This window comes from Schistocerca cancellata, chromosome 11, assembly GCF_023864275.1.
Source record: "Schistocerca cancellata isolate TAMUIC-IGC-003103 chromosome 11, iqSchCanc2.1, whole genome shotgun sequence".
NCBI lineage: Eukaryota > Metazoa > Arthropoda > Insecta > Orthoptera > Acrididae > Schistocerca > Schistocerca cancellata.
In genome coordinates this window covers 146664302-146688964 of record NC_064636.1, presented here as the reverse complement: position 1 = coordinate 146688964, position 24663 = coordinate 146664302, and the positions used below count along the sequence as shown (strand labels likewise).

General features: G+C 43.1%; 1 protein-coding gene across 6 annotated transcripts in view; it reads right to left on the bottom strand.

Annotated features, from left to right (window-relative positions):
- LOC126108467 (zinc finger protein 879-like) overlaps nt 1-24663 on the bottom strand; it is a 223442-nt gene that overhangs the window by 191713 nt on the left and 7066 nt on the right. The window contains exon 2 of one of the 6 annotated variants that reach the window (XM_049913711.1): nt 16314-16448. The exons of the other annotated variants lie outside the window; for them this stretch is intronic. The gene's annotated coding sequence lies outside the window, so the exon portion shown is untranslated. The remainder of the gene's footprint in view (nt 1-16313; nt 16449-24663) is intronic. 6 annotated transcript variants of the gene reach the window in all.

Genomic DNA, 24663 nt, shown 5'->3' with positions numbered 1-24663 from the left:
GGGACCTCTGCTGTTCCTGATCTTATATAAATGACCTGGGTGACAATCTGAGCAGTTCTCTTTGGTTGTTCGGAGATGATGCTGTAATTTACCGTCTAGTAAGGTCATCCAAAGACCAGTATCAGTTGCAAAGCGATTTAGAAAAGATTGCTGCATGGTATGGCAAGTGGCAGTTGACACTAAATAACGAAACGTGTGAGGTGATCCACACGAGTTCCAAAAGAAATCCGTTGGAATTCAATTACTCGATAAATAGTACAATTCTCAAGGCTGTCAATTCAACTTAGTACCTGGGTGTTAAAATTACGAACAACTTCAGTTGGAAAGACCACATAGATAACATTGTGGGGAAGGCGAGCCAAAGGTTGCGTTTCATTGGCAGGACACTTGGAAGATGCAACAAGTCCACTAAAGAGACAGCTTACACTACACTCGTTCGCCCTCTGTTAGAATATTGCTGCGCGGTGTGGGATCCTTACCAGGTGGGATTGACGGGGGACATCGAAAGGGTGAAAAAAAGGAAAACTCGTTTTGTGTTATCACGTAATAGGGGAGAGAGTGTGGCAGATATGATACATGAGTTGGGATGGAAATCAAAGCAAAGACGTTTTTCGTCGCGGTGAGATCTATTTACGAAATTTCAGTCACCAACTTTCTCTTCCGAATGCGAAAATATTTTGTAGAGCCCAACCTACATAGGTAGGAATGATCACAAAAATAAAATAAGAGAAATCAGAGCTCGAACAGAAAGGTTTAGGTGTTTGTTTTTCCTGCGCGCTGTTCGGGAGTGGAATGGTAGGGAGATAGTACGATTGTGGTTCGATGAACCCTCTGCCGAGCACTTAAGTGTGAATTGCAGAGTAATCATGTAGATGTAGATGTAGGAGGACAGTGAAACTACGACTAGGTGCTAAATGGTCGGATATCGACAACTCTTCACAGAAGTGCAGTTCGGAGGCTTGTCTGCTCTATAAAGTAGGATAGATAGTGATACACGGAATCTATGCCAAAAGAGCAGAATGCTGGCGCATGCATAAATGTTTCTGAGCACACCATTCATCGTACATTGTGGAAGATGAGAGCTCAGCAGCAGACCACGCCTTTGTGTTTACGTGCTGACCCAACAGCGTTGTCAATTATGACTGCAGTGAGCACTGGACTGTGAGGATTCGAGCATTTATCAATGGATGTATGTTGGCTCTTCAGCTGAATCCCAGTTTTGCTACATTAGGTTGACGGTTCTCTCCACAAACACTGTCAGTGCAGTGAACGGCGGCTCGAAACGTGCAGTGCACCACAGACAGAGGCTGCTGGGAGCAGTGTTACGGTATCGGAGACGTCTGTTGTTCTGCGCTCACACGGGACTTGTGGTAGTAATTTAAGTCACGCTGACAGCTACGAACTGCCTGCATCGCATCCCTTCGTGCTCTATATCTTCCCTGACAATGATGTCATCTTTCAGCAATATAATCGTCAGTGCCTTGGAGTCAGATCTTTGCTACAGTGGTTTGAGGAACACTAAACTGAACTCGCGTCGATGTCTCGGCGACCTCCACAAACGTACCCACAAACCGTCAGATCGCTCCCACGCAGAAACAGCAATGTATTTCGTTCCAAAGATGGACAAACAAGCTATTAAGCAGGTCGTAAGCGTTTTGGCTCATCAATGTGCAGAGAATAATAGAGGTCCTATCACAGTTTCCTGGGCCACTCCTGACAATACAATTGTCTCTGACAAACACTCACCATCGAGGACAACACACTTAAGAAGTCTTCGAGCTGCTCACATATCTGGGAACCTATTCTGTATGCTCGTACCTTCTTTAACAGTCAGCAGTGGAGTACCGTATCGAATGCTTCTCAGAATATGGCTGTTGCCCTTCATCCGTAGTTCGCAGTATAATATGTGAGTAAAGGGCAGGCTGAATTTGATGTATGCAATGCTTTATGGTCTCTAGAAAAATTATTATATTCAAACTGAGAATATGTTCTAGGGTTCTGCAGCAAACCTATGTTAAGGATGTAAGTCAGTAATTTTGCACGTGCAATCTCTTATCCTTCTTACGTGCAACAGTCACGTGCACTTTTTTCAGTCACTCGGGACTTAGTACTGTGCGAGAGATTCGAGATAAATGCAAGCAAACTAAGGCACCAGTGCCGTAGAATACCCTTTGTAGAACCGAGTCGGGATTCCATCTGGACCTGTCAACGAAGTGAAGCACAGTGTGTTGGGCAGCACGTTCAGCAAGTGACTGGTCCAGCTGTCTGTTGGCCACAGTTTTTCGGTGGATATTCGTGTGGAAAGACAGCTCGTCAGCTGTCTTGACCGTGTAGAAAGCGGCACAGTGTTTCCAACTTAGCTTGTAGACCACATGACTACTTTCACAGGTAGATCTACCTTCAATGGGATGGGTGATGTATGTGACCAGACTCTAGTGGGTGGTGATGGTGGTGGGAGGATGTATGGGACAGGGCTTGCGTCTAGGTCTATTGTAGGGATTTATTTATTTTTTATTTATTGTTCCGTGGGACCAAATTAAGGAGAAGTCTCCATGGTCATGGAATGAGTCAATACATGAAATTATAACACGATAGTCGAAACAGATAAAATGAAATACAAAAAACATATTCTGGTGACAAGTCGTACGTTTAAATAAAGTAAATCAACAATGTAACACTGGAATTTGCTAATTTTTTAGCTCTTCCAAGAGGTCCTTGACAGAATAGAAGGAGTGAGCCATCAGGAAACTCTTCAGTTTAGACTTAAAAGAGTTTGGGCTACTGCTAAGATTTTTGAGTTCTTGTGGTAGCTTATTGAAAATGGATGCAGCAGAATACTGCACTCCTTTCTGCACAAGAGTCAAGGAAGTGCATTCCACATGCAGATTTGATTTCTGCCTAGTAGTAACTGAGTGAAAGCTGCTAACTCTTGGGAATAGGCTAATATTGCTAACAACAAACGACATTGAAGAAAATATGTACTGTGAGGGCAATGTCAGAATTCCCAGACTATTGAATAGGGGTCGACAAGAGGTTCTCGAACTTACACCACATATAGCTCGAACAGCCAGTTTTTGAGCCAGAAACACCCTTTTCGAATCAGAAGAATTGCCCCAAAAAATAATACCATACGACATAAGCGTATGAAAATATGTGAAGTAGACTACTCTTCGTACTGAACTGTCACTTATTTCAGATACTGTTCTAATGGTAAATAAAGCAGCATTTAGTTTCCGAACAAGATCCTGGACATGGGCTTTCCACAACAGCTTACTATCTACCCGAACGCCAAGGAACTTGAACTGTTCCATCTCGCTTATAATATGCCCATTCTGTCTGATCAAAATATTGGTTCTTGTTGAATTGTGAGTTAGAAACTGTAAAAACTGAGTCTTACTGTGATTTAGCATCGTGTACGTACAGTGGGCGGCAAAATACTATTGTGAGAATGGTGGGAAGTATAGGGGGTAGGGAAATCCACATTTCAGGGCACACTAAGAGGTAGTGGAAACCTTGGCAGAGAATGTGACTCAGTTGCTCCAGTCGTGGGTGGTGCCGAGTCACAACAGGAATGCTCCACTGTGGGTGGACGGTGGGACTTTGGGAGCTGGGGGGGGGGGGGGGGGGGGGGGGGGGGGGGGGGGGGGTGTTTTGGAGAGATAAGGCACAGGAGATCTGTTCCTACACAAGGCTGGGAGGGCAATTTCTGCCTGTGAGAGCCACAGTGAGACCCTCGGTATATTTTGCCACAGACTACTCCTCACTACAGAGCGACGGCCACGAGCAGCTACACTGTACGGAAGAGACTTCTCGGTACGGAACGGATTGCAGCTGTCGAAGTGGAGGTATCAGTGGGTGGTGGTCGGTACGTCTGACACGGACGGAGGTACTGATGTAGCCATCTCTGAGGTGGATGTCAACATCGAGGAAGGTGGCATGTTCGGTTGATGGGAGCAGTTGAAGAGAATCGGGAAGAAGGTGTCGAGGTTCTAGAGGAATGTGGATAGAATGACATCACCCTCGGCCCAGATAACACAGATGTCACCAATGAACCTGAACCGGGTGAAGGGTTTGGGTTCCTGCACGTTTCCTAACCACTGTCAAACCGTGGCCAAGCAGCTGCTATCCCACCCCATCCCCCCTGTGCCCCACGCTCATGTCGGACACAGTTGTGATCCACAGTCTGTTTGCGAAGAACTATTTCGTCCAAATCCTTTAATGGTTACCAGTCTTTCCATTGTACCTGTCTCTGACTCAATGCCTCCCCTATGTGGTGAGTAGCACTCTATTCTTTTCATAATAAGCCTACTGCTGTTATTCCAGCTTGGACATTTCACTGTTAGAAAATAATTACACCTTGCCCTGGAATCAAAGCCTGAAACTAGAGTATTCTAAAACAATACTCTACCAACTGCGCTAAGTGGACAGCACACCTACAGAGTACTGAAGGACGATATTTGTCACACCCGTGATTTCAATGTTGCCAAAAAGTCTTTCTCTGATGTCCGTTTCACACTGAAAATAAGCACGTGCAAAACTTTGATACAAAATTTTTTGTACTGGGTACGCAACAAATCACGTCGATCTGTCGCAGTGTGTGAATTTTGGTTCACTTTGTACAGTCAGAACATAATGAGATTTCAAAGTGGTACTAATGTTACCAACCGGTCTTAAATATTTAGACACGTAAAATTGTGCATTTCATACAATGCAGGAAACAAGTATCCCATGACTTCAACTTCAATGTGTCATTATTGGAATCAGGTGACTCACATAAATATCTGGCTTAACAATTTGTAGGGGTACGAAATGTGACGATCGCATCGGTACAGTCACAGGTAAAGCAAGGGGCAGATTTTGGTTCAAAATGACTTGTACATCACATCTCAGAATACTGTTCAAGTTTGTGGGACCATACCAAAGACCCATGCCAAACAGGACTAAGAGGGGACATGAACGGATACACAGAAGGGCAGCAGGAATAGTCAGACCTCTGTTTGATATACAAATGGACTGAAGTGAGAAATGAAAATTTGAATGCGGCCGGGATTCAAAGTGGGGTCCTCCTCGCTAGGCAGCTGCTCTGATCACTACGCTGCCCAGGCACAGTGGCTGTGCACAACTGCACGGGCTACCATACCACAGCTCCCTCGTCAATCCAAATTCCCACTCGTGCCCCATTATTTGTTTCAGTAAGTGTATAGACGAGGGTGGTTTGAAAACTTCTTGGAACGCAATAGAAAAAAGTAATTACATCACTTTTCAATGTAGTCTCCCTGTAGATTAATGCTCTCGGTCCAACAATGTTCCAGTGCCTCGGTCCCATCTTGAAAATGAGTTTCCTCCAGGCCTGCAAAATAGATGTTAACTCCGGCTATCAATTCTTCATTCGAAGTGAATCTTCGTCCACCAAGAAAAAGTTTCAGCTTTGGGAAGAGATGGAAGTCTGACAGAGCCATATCACTTGACGGTACATGTGTGCGGGCGCGCATGGTCTTGATGGAAGATGACTTTCTTCTTTACTAAACCTGGCCTTTTTTCGCTTATCTTTTGTTGCAGTTTGTCCCGGAGGTTAGCATAGTATTCTCCAGTAATTGTTTGCCCAATGTGGAAATAATATACAAACACAATCCCCTTCGCATCCCAGAACACTGATGCCGTGAGCTTTCCCGCAGAAGGAATTGTCTCTGCTTTCTTAGGTGGAGGTGAATCAACATGTTTCCACTGCTCTGACTTGTTTTGTCTCTGGGGTGTAGTAGTGCACCAAACCCTCACAAACCAGTGCAAAAAACCTTGTTCGTTTCTCCTAAAATGGGCCAAACATTGTTCCGACATATCCGTTCTCGTGCGTGTTTGATCCAGCGGCAAGAGTCGCGGCACCCATCTTCCAAATAATTTTTTTTTTTTTTCATTTCTAATTCTTCAGTTAAAATGTGATACAATGCTTTCTGATGACATCTGGCAAGCGCAAGCAATTTCACGCACTTTCAATAGGTGATTCTCCGTGACCATTTTATGCACTTTTGCAATCATTTCTGGAGTAGTGACACATCTTGGCTGACCACTGCGTGGATCATCATTTTATGCTCTCCAGACCAAATTTAAATTCATTGGCCCACTTGGCAAAAGTTGAATATGAAGGAGCAGAGTCCCCCAATGTATTCTGGAAATTCAGTACGAATTCCTTTGCTTCCATACCATTCTTTACGAGGTACTTAATCACTGCTCCATCTCCATTTTCTTACATCTTCACAAATCACTACGCGGGAACAACAGACTCGTCACCGCCACAGATCTCTTCCGAGACGTGGCACGTGTTTACAGGCAACAGTCCAATGAATGTCACGTGAACAACTCGTTGCGATAGTGCTGACCTCTCGTGGTGATTCTGAGAACTTTTCAAACCATCCTCCTACATCATAAATGTTTGAGACTTGAAATGTCCCCGCAACCATGTAGTTTCATTTGATTGAAAGTGCCATTGCCTGGGATTCAGGCAAAATCAACCAATTTGTCCGATGCTGAGATGCTATTCCATTATAGTTGGAGAGCCTCTGCATTGCTATTCGTGTCTAGGGGGACTGCCGATTGGGTTGGGGATTTGCTTGAGCAGGGAGGTGTGCTAGCGTAATTTGTCCAGTTGTGCAAAGCCACTGTGCCAGGGTGGAGTACTGGTTAACACATCTGCCTCGACAGCAGGAGATCGGGGTTTGAATCCCAGCCTTGGTACAAATTTCATTCATCGCTTCAGCCTGCATGTATACACCGCAGGCCATCCAAAAAGAAACGCCAAAAAGCACAGGAAATATGACAGCTAAACTGATCTTGGAGATAATACTTTGTACAAAGATCACTCGATTGAAAATACAACCCCACGAGAAATGAGGGAGATGATGAAATTAGTACCGCTTGTTGCCGCCGTTGCTGGCTACAGAAGCTTCTGTACTCCGTTCGTCATAATAATGAGCCTCACATAAACATTACACAATGTATTCCTCCGCCTTTGCTGGAACCTCATTGGATTTTGTTACACGTGGAGCAGAAGCCAAGCTGTCTCGAGTACACGACGGTGCATTTTATGCTGTGTGTTACGCGTACATCGACTTACAAGGGGACCCTCCATACTGTAAATCACGGATTTTGATGCGCTTCAAATATGTTGTAGAGGCACTTAACCCTGAGTACCTGGCTATCAGGTTTTTTAGCGACGGGCCTTGGTTTTTGAGAAAATCGATTTTGAAGTTCATTGCGCGATTTGTTTATCCGTGACATTACATATATTTCGAGCAAGCCAGCGTAGCCTAGGGGAAGTTCGAATCTTGCTCCCACATGTTTTTTTTAATGTATGCAAGAACCGTCCGGAAAATTTGGTGCTAACGCTCAAAAACGAGTAGACGAATTAACTGGGAAATACAGAAATGTAGTCGCGTCCTGCACGAAATCCGGGAAGTTCACGAAACTGGTGTACGAAGAATTTTTGCCTTCTGTAATTCTTCCGTACATGGGACAGAAAAAAATGTTTCTACATTACCAATCTGTGGGGAGGGCAAACCGATTAAACTTTATACGATCATCTATTCACTGATGAAAGGAAAGCCGGCCGGGGTGGCCGAGCGGTTCTAGGAGCTATAGTCTGGAACCGCGCAACCGCTACGGTCGCAGGTTCGAATCCTCCCTCGCGTATGGACGTGTGTGATGTCCTTAGGTTAGTTAGGTTTAAGTAGTTCTAAGTTCTAGGGGACTGATGACCTCAAAGTTAAGTCCCATAGTGCTCCGAGCCATTTGAACCATTAAAGGAAAGCGAGCACATGCACCCTAAAAGTGGTCCCACCAAAGTGCCCCCCTTATTGCCAGCCCTGCGATGTTTATTTTTACCGACAGGTGAAAATCGTCACGAAAATTATTCATAAAGATGAAAGACAATAGAGAGAACGCTTATAGGGAAGATTCGATAAAATTACATTCGTTAATCCTACATCAATTCAGCGCACCTAATTTTGAAAGCATGATTAGATATGCATGGTTCGCATCGAAATTAGTGGATGAAATCGGAATCTTTTTGAACGCAAAAGAATTGTGTTTTCCGGTATCGCTCATGAAGAAACCGTGCGCCTGCAAGACGGTTGCTTTCATAAAATGCGCGTGGTGCTGCGAAAATGAGTGCTTCCATTGTTTCTGTGATAAGTATCACCCACAATATTGTTCTGGCACATCAAGCAATGTGGACGATGAAAAATAAGATTTTGTAATATTGCATGACAGAAAGACATTAATAACTGAATATATCTTTATAATTGCACACACCTTACACTGTTTGTTCATATTCTTTGAAATAAAATTGAAAAATTCGGTCGATTTTGGAAAAAAAGAAAGTACACCAGCAGGTTTCGAACACGGTACCTCCAGCACGGTAGCCGTGGTGGTGGTTAGTGTTTAACGTCCCGTCGACAACGAGGTCATTAGAGACGGAGCGCAAGCTCGGGTTAGGGAAGGATTGGGAAGGAAATCGGCCGTGCCCTTTCAAAGGAACCATCCCGGCATTTGCCTGAAACGATTTAGGGAAATCAGGGAGAACCTAAATCAGGATGGCCGGAGACGGGTTTGAACCGTCGTCCTCCCGAATGCGAGTCCAGTGTGCTGACCACTGCGCCAACTCGCTCGGTACGGTAGCCGTGAACCTTTACCGCTGCGCTACGCTCAGTTGCTCGAAATAAGTGTAATGTTACGGGTATACAAATCACACAATGAAATTCAAAATCGATTTTCTCAAAATCCAAGGCCCGTCGCTAAAAAAATCGTCTAGCCAGATACTCAGGGTTAAGTGCCTCTACAACATATTTGAAGCGCATCAAAATCCGTGATTTACAGTATGGAGGGTTCCCTTGTCAGTAATAATATGGAGTAACAGCTTTACCGGCGCATTTAACTTCGACAGCACTGGCCAGGCAAGTGATCCAACTAACCTGCAGTTATGTGAACAGCTCCAGTAGATACGTAAAAAAGAGACGAGCACAGAAACAATACAGCTTTGAATGTCATTTAACTTTTAAACAGAGGGAAATAATATACCGCAAGACTCAGGCGATAAGCCTTTTAGGTGAACGGTCGGAAAACATGACTGGTCTCGATGTTAGTGCACCGGTAACGTAGTACACTGAACTCTCGCTAATACGGACCTCAGTAATCTGGCACACTTTCAGCTTCTAGTTGTTCAACTTGAAATGACACCTAATAATGAAATTTTGTTGCAACAATGCTGTTAGTTAATTATAAAGTGCAGCATTCCTGTAAACTTTGAAATTGTGGCTTTCATTACGGATCATTATCGTCGCTTCCAAAGGGAAACACGTTATGCTAGACCTCGAAATTAGACAACTGGACTGAGGTTCTTCGCAGAAAACCATTGTTGCTGGCAACAGTGTTGGACGATCAACTATTTATGAGCAAACTTCAGTTGAAATGGGGTAATCGTAAGCTGAGAGGAAAGTTACGATGAAACCGATGAAGAAGAGGAGATGAGGATATCTCAAACTGTTGCTGCTGAGGCTGGAGACTACATTATGCAATAATCAGAAACATGGCAGGATCTATGAAATGCTTGTAAAGCCACTGTGTGATAAAGCTTACTACCGTCGCATCATCATGGCGACAACCAAAAGTTTGGGACACGTTTCACAGTAAACGTCGACTGTGCATGTACACACTCAAGGACTAAGTTTTCTGTAAAAATGAAAGTATCTTTTGATTTGTTAAAGTACAATCCCTGTGTGTTTATATTAAATTTAGGCACTCTTAACAATACGGCACTTCCGCTAATCCGGCATCCACACGTGCGGGGGATGGGCGGTTCAGCAAGAGTCTTGGGTATTGTAATTAAAAACAAGAGAGATGAACATTCCTGACTGCAACAAGGGTAATTTTTCTGCATGAGCAATGCGTGGCGTAAAAGCGCACTGTTGATTTTCCATGTACTTAAATACTGAAGCCACTGAAGGTATTACAGTCAGTCGTCTGGTAATCTCTGAACTCCTTCCATATCGGACTCCAAGCAATATGGTACAGTTCGGTACTGTTACGTTTATAATGAGGCGATCAGCAATAGAATACCAAGCAATCAAAAATCCTCTTTTATGACGTGCTGATCCGCATTTCGCCGTCGCTCGTCAGTGACGTGTCACAGAGCTTCGCGCATTAGTTCCTGTACATTTGGCACCGTAAGGGTCTTGTTTTCTCTTTTGCGACAAATCTCTTAACTTGGCTCCAGGTCAATTCTATTGGTTTCAGACTGCACTGTTACGGTGACAACTGTAAAAATTCACCATCTGTACAGTGTGCTCGACGGCACGAAAATTGTTTTCCATGTTTCCAAATCACTCCAGCTCTTGTGAGACCACGTCTGTCCTACAAAACAATGGGCATATTCAAATAAAGAGTACCTGAATTTTCATTTTTCTCCAAAAAAATTAATTGGGTATTGTCTTCTTAACTTCAAAAATCTCTAACGATCCTTTATAAAATATATTATAAGAATGTATATTTCCAATGAAAACCAGAATTTTTCATGCGATGTGTAATGAGAAACTAGAAGACGTGTGTTTTTCTTGAAAAATGATGGTTAAGTATGAGTTAATTAACATATATTGTTGCATTTCATAATTAAATGACCTAAGTATTCACACCGCAAAAAAATTATAGACAATGTGTTTCGAACCGCCAACCGCCCGCAAACACGATTGTCATTCAATAACGCTACCATTTACGCCACACATATAATTACAATACTTTCACACTTATATTTATTACATAGTGTTTCTCGAAAAAAAAAAACGAAGCTGGTTTTCATCTGTAATCTTGTGAAAATTATTAACAACAACTTGTTTCTCACCATTAAAGATGTCCCCCGCGAGCGCGTTTCAGAACGATTGACAAGAATGGGGGAAAGAAATACAGTAGAAGAAGAATGGCTAGCTTTGAGAGATGAAATAGTGAAGGCAGTAGAGAGTAAGTAGGTAAAAAGACGAGGGCTAATAGAAATCCTTGGGTAACAGAAGTGATATTGAATTTAACTGATGAAAGGAGAAAATAGAGAACTGCAGTAAATGAAGCGTGCAAAAAGGAATACAAACGTTTCAAAAATGAGATCGACATGAACTGTAAACAGGTTAAGCAGGGATGGCTAGAGGACAAATGTAAGGATGTCGAGGCATATATCACTAGGGGTAAGATAGATACTGCCTACAGGAAAATTAAAGAGACCTTTGGAGAAAAGAGAACCACTTGTATGAATATTATAAGCTCAAATGGAAACCCAGTTCTATGCAAAGAAGGGAAAGCAGAAAGGTAGAAGGAGTATATAGAGAGTACTTACAATCCGTCTTGATTGCAATTTTTTTTTTTTATTCATATGACCGGTTTCGGTTCATTCAGAACCATCTTCAGATCTGATATTTCAGTTAGAGGAGTAACCCGTCCAAATCCAGCAACTTTCACATGCTGCGTCACATAAAATTTATATTTTACGATGACCTTTTACGTTTCTTAATTTTGGAGACAAGCTACATAACCCTTAACTGAGACCCAACTACCTCATCGTCATCAGATGTATCCAAAGTTTGAACTACCCCGCTGAAAAAAGACACATGCCGATTGGGTTTTCTATGTAGTGCATTAATCAGCTCTACCTCTACAGGGTCAAGGTTCCTTTTTTATTATTGCGTGATTCTACAGTTTTAAAACTACTTCCTCCGTGATCATCTCATTACCACCATTTTCTCAATGCTCAGTGTCGTCAGTGACCGAAAAAGTGTCATCAGAAAGTGATCTTTCCGTAAACTCGTCATCGTCAGTGAGTGGGAAACTGTCGGCAGTTGGACGTCCTTCTATGGTTTCCTTCAAAAATTGAAGGTGTTGACGTTCTGGATGGCTGCCTCTCACTGCCACATTTTACATATGACTTATACATCCTGCCGGCCGGAGTGGCGCGGTTCTAGGCGCTTCAGTCTGGAACCGCGCGGACGCTACGGTCGCAGGTTCGAATCCTGCCTCGGGGTGGATGTGTGTGACGTCCTTAAGTTAGTTAGGTTTAAGTAGTTCTAAGTTCTAGGGGACTGATGACCACAGCAGTTAAGTCCCATAGTGCTGAGAGCCATTTGAACCAACTTATACATCCCCTCACTTCTGTGGAAGGAATCGCGAGTACAACTTCATCATAACAAATTTGCCTGAAACAAGAATACTATCTGAAGTGGTACATCACACTACTATCCTTACAAAAAAGTTTAATGGTTTTCAGCGTGTATGAAATTATAGTGTCATGAAAAGGGGAAAAGTTAAATGGTCTACTGGTATAAAAGTTCATGTTTATAGAAAACCAGTCAGTTTTGCCCTCAATTTGAAAAGTATTGGAGAGCAGTAGGAGATCGAAATATTATATTGTAAAACCATACGTTGGTAAGTTATTAAAAAGTTTCAGGTTTATTTCGCAATTTCTTCCCGAGATGTGGAAGGCCAAACTTCATACTTTTTTCATGGGGGTATTTTTTCGCTCGACTCCGCTTTAAGTTATCTACATGAAAGTTGGTAATGCAATCTTTATTATTATTTCATTTAAGAGAGCGCATAACGTTGTACAACATGTCATAGACTTGTTTCTTCGCCGGCGTGAGTGACCGAGCGGTTCTAGGCACTTCAGTCTGGAACCGCGCGACCGCTACGATCGCAGGTTCGAATCCTGTCTCGGGCATGGATGTGTGTGATGTCCTTAGATTAGTCAGGTTTAAGTCATTCTATGTTCTGGGGGACTGATGACCTCAGAAGTGAAGTCCCATAGTGCTCAGAGCCGTTTGAACCATTTTTGAACTTATTTCTTCCACGAAAATATTGTCGGAGGTATGTCTCAATGTTGTCTAAAGCAGTGGGTGCACTGCGCAAAGGTGCGCTTTGGGGTGAAACAAGTGGCTGTATTTCCACCAGTATTTGTTTCGCGAAAGTAGAACACTGCCATCGTTAATTGGAGATATGTACAAATGTTCTTACATTGTTTCGTCAATAACTATGATGATCATGCGGGAATTCTTTCCCATTTTAGACCACTGGGCACGGAATGGGCCTAATGTAGAATTGTTCACTTTATTTCTTCCATTATTGTTTACGTTTGGTATACACTACCCACTTTTCCGGGAAGATATAAAAATGTACTATTACTGTACAAATATTTTTTTCCAAATACCTGGCCAGTGGCTGTAGGTTCACACATCTTCATTACAGTCACAGACTTGGCATTTCCACAATCAGTAAAATAGTCAGATGTGTGTGCCGAGCTATTTGGTCTCTCTCTTATGAATATATACCTCTACACAGAAAAGAGGACTCTGAAAACATTGCTGCAAAATTTGAGCAAAGAGCAAGTTTTCCACACTGTATTGTAGCTGTAGATGAAAAGCACATTCGTATCGTCCATCCATTTAACTCACTGTACAACAAATTCAAATGGCTCTAAGCACTATGGGACTTAACATCTGAGATAACCAGTCCCCTAGACTGAGAACGGCTTAAACCTAAGTAACCTAAGGACATCACACACAGCCATGCCCGAGGTAGTATTCGAACCTGCGACCGCAGCTCAATGTACTACAATTACAATTACAAAGGATACATCTATAGTGTTGATGGCTGTGTCCGACTCTGACTATAGATTTATCTACGTAGATATCGGCAGTTACGGCAAAGAGATCGATTCTACTATATTTAAACAATGTTCTTTGTGGAATTCAATGATGGAAAAAAACTCGTAATTCCTCGAGACAGGTGCCTTCACAGTACAGTCCAAAGGTACCTTACTTTCTTTTATTGGTGATGAAGCGACTGAACTGCATCAACACCTTCTACGACCATACTCTGGACAGACATTAACAGTTGCTAAAAGAGTGTTCAATTACCGCCTGTCAAGAGCCCGGAGGTACGTAGAACGTTCGTTTGGGATACTGACTAATAAATGGATTTTCCACAGAGATATAAATTTAAAACGCGATTTTGCTCTTGACGTTGTCAAGGCTTGAGTTGTTTTGCACAATACCATTTTTAAAAAAGAAGGCTGCAACCCCGAGGATGCTCTGTCCCTAACTGGACTTGAAAGTATAACAAGAAACGAATGTGTACATGGGGCAATTTCTGCCAATAACGTACGAAAAATGATTACGGATTATTTTGTGTGTTGTGTACACAGTTCCGCGTAGTCAGTGCGTACACAACTTTCCCACTAGAGCGCGGCCCGCTAAGCACAACAGCGCAGGCGCAGCGCTCGTCCGTCTCCGCTCTACGAGATGGCGCTACCATACACACGGACCAAATTCTGCTTCCTGCTCTCCTTTTGTGACTTCCTCACTGTGAGGAGGTTCGAGTGGAAGTTTGTGGCCTGTTGGCCTTTACTCCCCTGGGAATCTTGTAGAGTCTTCTGTCTGTACTGTTGGTTGGATCTATACTGGCAAGGAGTGCCGATGTCCTATTTCTTGAGTTTGTCGATATGACGATTTTTCTTCTTCTTGCTTGTTGCTGAGGGCTCTCCCTCGGTTGGGATACTGGATATAGTGTATCCTGCTTTTTCATACTCTCGATGGACCAGAGCGAAGATGATGTAGCGCATTTGCCACTCTGTGAAGATAGGGAAGGAATTGATCAGATCGTAATCCTCCCTAGAAAGACCAACAAGGCCTTCTGGATACTCAATTAGTTGGTGTGGGGGTGGAGGTTTAGAAAGGTTAGGTGGAACGAAAGGATAAGGGTTGTCGTGGTGGGGGTATGTACCATCGCGAAGCGAGTCAGCGATCTTCTTCGTCACAGCGCTTGCGCTGTACATGTCTGGAAGCGGCAGGACTGGGACTTCTTCCCACTCCTCTTCTTGCGCTGCTGCTTCGGTGCCCTTTTTGTGCTATGTCGCCTCCCCTTCGGCAGGCTCGTCTGTCTGCGTGGCCACCGTCGCGAACTCCTTCTCACGTGGAGGAGTCGTCTGGGTGGCGGTGTCCTCTGTTGTGGCGGAGACTTCTTTGGCTGAGCGAAGCTCCTGCGTCAGCACGGCAATCTGACGCCGAGCCTCGCCCAGTTCCGCCAGCATGGCCGCCCTCTCTTCCGCCATGGCGGATTTGAAGGCGGACATGGCTTCTTGTACGGCGTCGTTAAGGCGCCTGGTGACGACGTCTTCTGTGCACGTGACCACCTCTTCGTGTGTGGTGGTCACTTGCTTCTGCGTCTTCTTCTCCGGTCCGCGCCAATTTCTTCTGTAGGCACAGGAACGGGCGTTGGCCGCGTGCGCGCCACCGCAGTTGGCGCAGGTGCAGGGGGCGTCCTTCTGCTTCTTGCAGTCACGCGTGTCGTGTGCTTGCGCACAGTTCAAGCACACAACTGCTCCGCTGCAGTGCTTGGCGACGTGGCCAAGCTTTTGGCAGCGAAAGCACTGCGCTGCAGTCTTCCTCTTCTTCTTGCCAGAAGTCCCTGCTATCGTGAGCAGCAACTCCGCCAAGGCAGCAGCTTTGCGTCCACTTCCGCGTCCAGGCATCTCCAGTAGCAATAGCGACAATCTGCTATGCATACCTCACCGCAGCGTGAGCGGGAAAGCCGAATTCTGCTTCCGCCGATCCGCGTGTTAATATGTAACGGAGCCAATGAGATTGCTGCCAACGTAGAACCTTTTCTCCTCGCGGATCGCACTCGCGCAGTGATACCTGAACGCGCGAGGTATTATAACAAGTGTACAGACCTCTGATTAGTCAGTCTGCATTAGTCTATAGTCAAGTTTCAGTCTGCGCCTAATAAGATTACGATGTTCCTGTACATAGCCATGAAGATAAATGTATAGACACTTTTGGCCAGTATCAGAGATATATGTGAGAATAAGATTAACGTACCAATACCAAAGGAACTTCAGATTGTCAATTGTAAATAGCCTCCAGAACCAAGTTAAGTAATTTTTATGCCTGTTATTATTTTAATAAATTTGTGTGAAAATTAATCAAGATGTGTTTAAAGTTGGTCACCGTCAATCTGCTACTCCAAGCGTGGAAGTGGCATTTCTATCGTCCGACCTAACGGCAGAAGATAAACGCGCCACGATAAGACCACCAGACATATTGCTGACACTCGCCTACTTCGTTAGAGCGACAAGTAAAATAATCTAATGGTGTGTGTACCGAAGGTCTTACAGTACGCACACCACATTATGGCACCTGAGGGATCTGTGAAATGGCAATTATCTAAAATTTAATGCCCCACTGGTGTAAAAAAATTGTATTTAACGTAAAAAAATAAAGATTTGTACTTACCGTAGTCGCCTCTGTCTTTGTCAAACATCCGTTCAAAGCCTTCGTTCAGTTCTTTGCAAGCTTCGATCCATGCATTCGTTGTTTGTATTTTGTCCTCACAAGTACCCACAGTCTTGTCCCACAAACTGGTCGTCCCTGAACAAATGGTTTCGATATCAATTTTCGCCATGATACAGCAGACAAGAAATGCCTAGAAGAGATTGGACCACTAAAACACAACTGGCTGGTACACGCTAGCTGTCGGGTAGACGAGTAGCGCTCTGCTGCTCTGCACGCCCCGCCCCCACCACCTGCACCACGCAGTGGGAGGCCGCGGCGCGAAATTCATAGCAGGTCGTGACGTCACTCCAAGCGGGCCACCATGTTGTGTTTCGAAGCGTTTGTTTATCTACACGTTTGTTGGATCGAGTGCTATATTCGTGCTTAAAACTAGCGATTACAGTGTTTACGTGTAGTGAAGCTACTGTGAACATGGTTTACAAGTGTTGTGTGCCAAGGTGTCGTGGGAATTACGGAACTCGACCGAAAGTAATGTTATTTTCCTTTCCGAAAGATGCGAATCTGCGTTGGAAATGTCTTTCAGCGATTCATCGGGACAATTTCCAACCCACTGACCACATGAAGGTATGTAAAAACTATATACCTAGTACAATTATTATTTTTTTCTGGTGGAATATCTTGCATTTTGGATACATTTGACTAAAATTGTGAGCAAAAGTTCGCAGTAAATAGGCCTAGTATTCGTTATCAAGTGGCTTTATTTTGATTTTGAAAACGAAATATAAATTTGTGGCTCGTGTTACTTTTTATTCGTGTTTAAATTTCTCTGCAGTTCGTATTTTGTTACGCATTGCCGTTACCTTTTATTCTCTATTTGTGAGTCGGTGTTGTTTTTCACTCTCGCATTAGTTAGCATGAGTGCTAACGAATGTTGAAACTGCTGTTTTCATGTTTAAAAAGCGATCTCTCTGTATGAAGCATATCTGTTTTATTTTTCGATGTGTCAAACAATGGAACAAATTAATCTAGAAATAGGTTAAATTTATTATTGACGTTTTTAGCTTGACACATTGTCTCATTCCAACTGCTGCAAATGTCTGCTGAAGGTTTGTAGATTTTTACTGTTGACTTATGCTCAAAATCTGCCATATTTTTACAGGAAAGAAAATTTACATTACAATAACAACGCATAATTGTTTATGTGAGGTGAGTTAAAAGTGATTGTTTTCTTGGGAAATGTACTCAGCTTTCCTGAGGGAACTCTATAAACAGCTACACAATATTTATTTAGGATACTAAAGGCAGAGGAATTTAATATTATACACTGTATTAGTGCAGAATTTTTCAAGTGAGTGTAAATAATAGTTGTCTGGTCCAGGAAGAATGTACTTTATCACAGTGCATTTTTCACAAATGTACCTTGTTTTATCATGTATATCGCAATATTATTTACATCCCGCACTCGTACGTTTTCACTGTCTATTCATAAGTCTTATGCAATTACATTACGGTAAAAAAAATTATAAACTATAGTTTCTGCTATATCGCGATTGATAAAGTTACTTATTTTAACCATTCGGCAAAGTAATCTCCTCTTTGCGTGGTATCATTTGCCAAGATCTCGTTTCGTTATCTCCAGCGGTTTACGAGATATGACCGGCGTTATGAATATGTCATTCCCGCGCGTTGCGATCGCAAGTGAAGTTGCTGCAGATGCTCAATTTTTTCGAGATTGGAAGCACATATTGATCCAAAGTTTTACGAAAATTTCAAAACCTCATCTGTATTTCATACTCAGCAATAGAATATGCAATATGCAACAAACACAAATTCATAGCGACACCTATTTTTGATGACAACGTTCTCAAATTTGATACTCATCTGTGAAATACCACAATAGTTATGACCATTATCGAAATGATTGGCACTTCATCATGAAGCTGCCATATAAAGCTAAAAGAATTTCAGAAATTAATTATTTTTTACGGAATAGGTTCTGTTAAACCGTTTGACGAAGATTTGCAGGCCGTGCGTCTCGATTCTTTAAGCGCAGCGCCAAGCCAACGCTGGCCCGCTTTGCGTGACGTCACAAGAGCGCGCCGCGGCCTTCTCGGGTGGGGGCCGCCGGCAGCCCTCAGCCTCGGCCCGGTGTCAAACGTCCCGTAACTTAAGCGCCGGTACCGGCTGCCGGGTAGGTGTGAAATAAGCCTCAGTTTGTGGCAGGGTCAAGGAGATTCGGTTGGAAACTATTCTGTGCATAAAGTAGGTCAGACTTTAACCTCCAAGGGTGGGATGGATACCACAATACTTCTGTAGTTGGGGGTTAAATGCTGCCGCGCGGCGTTTGCTATTAAGAAGATGCCGAATGCAAGTTAGTAAGCTTGCGACTATTGGAATTAGCAGACTAGTTTTACGAAAACATGAGATGAAGGGAAAAACGCCATGCCACAAAAGTTAGGAACGCTTCAATTTCGTAACACCACTTTCCTTCTCCCACCAACGATTAGTGTCAGTAACGTAACATTCTTAATGTTCTTTGTATTTATACGTATATATTTTCAAAATATGTAGTTTCAACGAACCGGCTCTTTAAGGATCTTTTCCAAATACACTACTGGCCATTAAAATTGCTACACCAAGAAGAAATGCAGATGATAAACGGGTATTCATTGGACAAATATATTATACTAGAACTGACATCTCATTACATTTTCACGCAATTTGGGTGCATAGATCCTGAGAAATCAGTACCCAGAACAACCACCTCTGGCAGTCATAACGACCTTGATACACCTGGGCATTGAGTCAAACACAGCTTCGATGGCGTGTACAGGTACAGCTGCCCATGCAGCTTCAACACGATACCACGGTTCATCAACAGTAGTGACTGGCGTATTGTGACAAGCAAGTTGCTCGGCCACCATTGACCAGACGTTTTCAATTGGTGAGAGATCTGGAGAAAGTGCCGGCCAGGACAGCTGTCGGACATTTTGTGTATCCAGAAAGGCCCGTACAGGACCTGCAACATCCGGTCGTGCATTATCCTGCTGAAATGTAGGGTTTCGCAGGGATCGAACGAAGGGTAGAGCCACGAGTCGTAACACATCTGAAATGTAACGTCCATTGTTCAAAGAGCCGTCTATGTGAACAAGGGGTGACCGAGACGTGTAACCGATGGCACCCCATACCATCACGCCGGGTGATACGCCAGTATGGCGATGACGAATACAAGCTTCCAATGTAAGTTCACCACGATGTCGCCAAACACGGATGAGACCATTGTGATGCTGTAAACAGAACCCGGATTCATCCGAAAAAATGACGTTTTGCCATTCGTGCACCCAGGTTCGTCGTCGTCTACACCATCGCAGGCGCTCCTGCCTGTGATGCAGCGCCAAGAGTAACCGCAGCCAGTCTCCGAGCTGATAGTCCGTGCTGCTACAAACGTCGTCGAACTGTTCGTGCAGATGGTTGTCTTGCAAACGTCCCCATCTATTGACTCAGGGATCGAGACGTGGCTGCACAATCCGTTACAGCCGTGCAGATAAAATCCCTGTCATCTCGACTGCTAGTGATACGAGGCCGTTGGGATCCAGCACACCGTTCCGTATTACCCTCCTGAACCCACCGATTCCATATTTGGATCTCGACCAACGCGGGCAGCAACGTCGCGATACAATAAACCGCAATCGCGATAGGCTACAATCCGACCTTTATCAAAGTCGGAAACGTGATGGTACACATTTCTCCTCCTTACACGAGGCATCACAACAACGTTTCACAAGGCAACGCAAGTCAACTGCTGTTTGTGTAAGAGAAATCGGTTGGAAACTTTCCTCATGCCAGCACGTTGTAGGTGTCGCCACCGGCGCCAACCTTGTGTGAATGCTCTGAAAAGCTAATCATTTGCATATCACAGCATCTTCTTCCTGTCGGTTAAACTTCGCGCCTGTACCAAGTCATCATCGTGGTGTAGCAATTTTAACGGCCAGAATTGTACGTCATTCCGAGTACGGTTTATTATGCTTCAGTGGTAGGATGTAAATGTTGGTGTTTTGTCAATGACGTTACGAGCTCATTATGGTTAACGGATAATATTTATCTGTGAGCAAAAATTAACAGGATGTATACGTAGACAAGGAACAAATTCTCGGATTTTTTCCGGATCTCCCAGTTAAAAATTCACTTCCTCCCGGGTAAAAATACGCTTTTTCCGTGTTAAGTGACAGTATATTTTCCCTCGGAACTGTAAAATTTATCAATCATTTGAATGATTATGGTTTTATACAGCGACTTAGCACTTCCCGGCACTTTAGAGAACGAAAGTCAGGGGAAACAGTCACGTTTGGAAAGTTCTTTGATGTGCAGCAACATATACGCTGCATATTTTGTTATCACGAAAGTACGAATTCGATTTTCACCAAACACTGCATGTTACTTTCCGAAGCAGTGTAATCGACATTGCGATGCGCTTTTGTAAGCCAGTCACAGCTCATGTCACGTGATCACGTCGGCCGATGACAACGGATACGCAGAGAGTAGGACACGTGATGTACTCGGCCAATAGCAACATCACTGTTATGTAGCGCAAACTGGAAAAAGTTAATGGTTTAAATTAGTATATATAGTGTTGCTACAGGAAAATGTATAATATCTATCACGAAGACTAATAAGCTGCAAGAGAAGCTAAGCTTTCACATATAATGTTGATCTTTTTTTGAACATTTGCGCTTTAAGACACATCACGCAAATGTGCCAGTAAAATGTTTAATACCAACATATCTCTGATCTTTTGGGCTCGAAATTCTTCCTTTGATTTTTAAATGAGAGTCAAACGCTCTGTGAACGCAGAAATTCATCATACATTCTCGCACTTAGTTCATCTTGCGTAAAAGGAAATTTACTTTGAAAATAACGCTTTTCGGACCACAATTCGCAACATTTTCCCATGACCTGTTACAAATAAACTCATTTCAGCGATGTCTCATAGTACCCGCGATGGCTCAGATGGAAAGTGTCTGCCATGAAAGCAGGAGATCCTGGGTTCGAGTCCCGGTCGGGGCACACATTTTCAACATGTCCCCAATGAAGTACATCAACGCCTGTTTGCAGCTATGGTGTCCACTTAATTCTCATTTCATTTCTAGCAAAGCTGCATGGTCATCCACGGTAACTGTTCTTTCGGGAACAGATACTACCGTCATATATACTGTAATAGAGATGATTTCCTGCATTAATAGCTACTCTCTCTCTCTCTGAAATACTACTGTGCCAATAAGTGTTAAAAAGCATTGAAGTTTCCAGTACTAGATTTTGATTATCTGATTATTGTGTCAGTATTGCGTTGTTGTTGTTGTGGTCTTCAGTCCTCAGACTGGTTTGATGCAGCTCTCCATGCTACTCTATCCTGTGCAAGCTTCTTCCCAGTACCTACTGCAACCTACATCCTTCTGAATCTGCTTAGTGTATTCCTCTCTTGGTCTCCCTCTACCATTTTTACCCTCCACGCTGCCCTCCAACGCTAAATTTGTGATCCCTTGATGTCTCAGAACATGCCCTACCAATCGGTCCCTTCTTCTAGTCAAGTTGTGCCACAAGCTCCTCTTCTCCCCAATTCTATTCAATACTTCCTCATTAGTTATGTGATCTACCCATCTAATCTTCAGCATTCTTCTGTAGCACCACATTTCGAAAGCTTCTATTCTCTTCTTGTCCAAACTATTTATCGTCCACATTTCACTTCCATACATGGCTACACTCCATACGAATACTTTCAGAAATGACTTCCTGACACTTAAATCAATACTGGATGTTAACAAATTTCTCTTCTTCAGAAACGCTTTCCTTGCCATTGCCAGCCTACATTTTATATCCTCTCTACTTCGACCATCATCAGTTATTTTGCTCCCCAAATAGCAAAACTCCTTTACTACTTTAAGTGCCTCATTTCCTAATCTAATTCCCTCAGTATCACCCGACTTAATTCGACTACATTCCATTTTTGCTTTTGTTGATGTTCACCTTATACCCTCCTTTCAAGACACTGTCCATTCCGTTCAACTGCTCTTCCAAGTCCTTTGCTGTCTCTGACCGAATTACAATGTCACATTTGTAGGTTGCTGCAAAACCACAAATCTGTCGCTAATTAATTAATCAATCAAGCAGGGTGTATACAATCTGGGAAAGCCCCGGGAATTTTTTCATCCGGGAGAAAACCGGGAAAACCCAGAAATTTTAATTGTTTTAGTTTTCAGTTAATTTTTTGTAACTTTGACTGGTAAGAACCAATACTCTAACAAAGGATATTACTGTATGCCGCTCCTGCATAATAATACTGTAGCGACAAAATATGAACGAGAGAAAAAAACTTAAATTACAAATGAAATGCGCCATAAAAAAAACTGGTCATACAAGCATCTGCCAACGGCAAAATGTGTGAAAGGCTTTAGGACGATCATGCAATGCTTCGTAACTACAGATTACCTCCGATGAGCGTGACGTCACAACTGTTTACATTAGATTCATTTGAGCAGTTATGAGCGGGATCACGCGCACACGCTGCTCAGTACATTCTCCCGTTTCTGGCTACAGAAATGTGGCCGTTGGTTATGCACACAGCAAACCGGGGTATCTGAACCGGGCGGCAACTTCGGTGGTGAGGGGGGGGGGGGGGGCAAATTAGTATTCTCGAGGAAAAAGAACCCCGTTTCATAAAGCGCCTAGCACCTAGCGCACGTTGGTCAGTATTGAGCTTGTTCGAACAGCCACTTGGCACTTTAATCGCGCAGAGCGAGTGCAACGGAAACTCAAGAAATTACGAACTAGCCACAACAATAAGCTACGGTTCTGCTCAAATTCTGAAAATTTAGAAAGCACTGCATAAACTTGTATTTTGTTCGAACAAATTGACAATACGAGTTCCCATACAGTATAGTAATCCATGGACACACGAACATTTATGCTGTTTTTAAGTAATGATAATAAAGACAAAAATACTGATCTCCAATAGTTAGTTAGTACCTGATTGAGCCCAATGCTACATTTTATTTCTTTATGAGTGGTGATAATGGCATACCAAGTAGGTTGCAAATCCAATCTCCGTTCCCAAATTAGAATAACAGATAAAAGCGATACCAGATTTCAATTAGTTTGAAAACAAGAAGCCAACATTCAGATGAAACAATCATGACATTTAATTAAGAATTAAAAGCCGAGCGAACAGAATAAGTGACTTTATCACTTTAATTTTTGTCACGGGATGAATGACAGCGGCAAGACCCGTCTCGCACATAGTACCATCAGATGTAACTATATCGTGGGGAGAGTGACAGCTCGACAATTGGAGACAATAACAATTGCAATCTTTTATTTATTTATTAGCTGCTGCTGTTACGCATGGTCTGTACGCTACAAGATGTACGAGGGCTATCCACAAAGTACATTACGTTTTGGAATTAAAAATAAATAAAGTATTAGAAATTTTTTTATATACAGATGAAAGCCACACTTAAATACTACTTTTCTACGTAGTTGTCATTTAAATTAAGGCACTTATCGTAGCGATGGACGAGCTCGTAAATTCCTTCGTCGTAAAATTCGGCCGTCTGTGCCTTCAACCACGTGGTTACCTCTTCTTGAAGCTGTGCGTCGTCATCAAAACGCTGCATAGCCAAACCACTTCTTCATTGCAGGGAATAAGTGGAAGTCGCTCTGTACCAGGTCGGGAGTATACGGCGAATGAGGAAACAACTCCCACTTAAAAGATTCGAGAACATCACGAGTGGCATTTGCCGTGTGGGCCCGGGCGTTGTCGTGAATCGGCAAGATCTTTGAGCCCAACTTTCCCCTGCGCTTGTTTTGTATTGCCCTTCTGAGGTTGTGCAGAGTTTGGCAATACCTTTGAGAGTTTATTATAGTGCCTCTTTCCAGGAAATCCACAAAAATCACACCTTTTCTGTCCCAAAAGAGGTAACCACGTGGGTGAAGGCGAAGGCGGCCGAATTTTACGACGAATGAATTTCCAAGCTCGTCCGTCGCTACGATAAGTGCCTTAATTTAAATGGCAACTATGTAGAAAAGTAGTATTTAAGTGTGGCTTTCATCTGTATATAATAAAAAAATTTCCAATACTTTATTTATTTTTAATTACAAAACGTAATGTACTTCGTGGATAGCCCTCGTATCACTCTTTGTCTTACAGCTGTTTTTATTATCAAAATGCACAGTTTACTAAAAACGCTAAGGCAGGTCGTTCTGATAGTACCAGTAAGTCACTAGATCGAACATGACCGGAGATTTCCCAAAACGGGACCTAAAATGTCCGAACAGTTCGAGTCGCGTTCAAACACAG